At 31.7% G+C, this 1,197-nt stretch overlaps 1 long non-coding RNA gene across 1 annotated transcript; it reads left to right on the forward strand.

Moving 5' to 3' along the window:
- The first annotated feature begins 621 nt into the window (after positions 1–621).
- On the forward strand, positions 622–1,157 carry LOC112464913. The gene is made up of 2 exons (XR_003041962.1): positions 622–693; positions 930–1,157. It is a non-coding gene; the product is annotated as an uncharacterized LOC112464913 (long non-coding RNA).
- The last annotated feature ends 40 nt before the right edge of the window (positions 1,158–1,197 follow it).

Here is a 1,197-nt window from a genome sequence, read left to right on the forward strand (position 1 = left end):
TCTCCTGCAATTTTATGTGCTTCCACCTTAACAGGGAGCTTTCCAACAAGTGACACAAGCCGACACAAACGTCGTTCTATCTTTCTTTTTTGGCAATGAGTAACAAAGACAAAACGATACCTGTGTCGACTTGTGTCGCTTGCTGAAAAGCTCCCACAGATTCTTGTGTCGGTGTGTTTCCGTGAGTTAGTACACAGTCAAAAGTGCAAAATTCGTAAATAATGCCGTCGTGTTCAATAAAAAATTGTAAAAACAACACGCGAAACGCAAAAAACCGAAACATTACTTTCTTGGGATTTCCGAGGAAGACGGAAATGATAGAAAAGTGGAAAGTTTTCTACAAAAAGAACATTAACCCTACTTCTGGTAAGTGTACAATATTATTGTATGAATTTTGTTTATGAATTTAAAAAATACTTGTGTAATTAATATGAATAAAAACGTGCTACATGCTTTGTAAAAATGTATAAGATATTTATTAATTTGCATATGTAAAATATATAAAAATTATGTAACGTTTTTTGCAGCTCGAGTTTGTTCAGAACATTTTCTACCTGGTCAATTCGAAGATAAGACATGGCTTAAAAATTTAGTAGAAGACTCGGGAAGAGTCTCAAAAACTACTTCCTGATGCGGTTCCAATGGCATCGATAGTAGATCATAGTGTCAACACAGAATTGAGTAAAATATCGAGTAAGTATTGACAATATTTCAGGTCCTTACATATTATCCATAATCCTTGCTATAAACGTGTTTGTATTCCAAATCAATATTTTCCAATTTATTTGTGCAGAGTCCAATACAATTTCTGAAATATTCATAACTTTACATGTTACTAAATGTAACCTAAATTCTAAGTACACATTTGTGAATTAAAAATCATTTATAACATAAGTACTGAATTGTAATATGAATGATACGATTTTTAGGAACAGATGATACACAGAGAAATGTGACAGGCACTGATCATGGCACAAATTGAGATCAGCCTTGCGAGTCGAATTTCGTACAGCTAGTTGCTGTCGCAAGCAACGATGAAAATTTGGCTTTATCACATTCTATGACAGTAAGAACATCGACTTGTACATTGTAATATGATGTGATTTACATTACAATTAATTAAAATAATAATATTTAATAAATAATATTTTCACAAACTGTAATGGTATGTCATTTTATATTAATTAATTTTACAAT

Source organism: Temnothorax curvispinosus, unplaced genomic scaffold, assembly GCF_003070985.1.
Source record: "Temnothorax curvispinosus isolate PA1 unplaced genomic scaffold, ASM307098v1 QBEX01014709.1, whole genome shotgun sequence".
Classification (NCBI taxonomy): Eukaryota; Metazoa; Arthropoda; class Insecta; order Hymenoptera; family Formicidae; genus Temnothorax; species Temnothorax curvispinosus.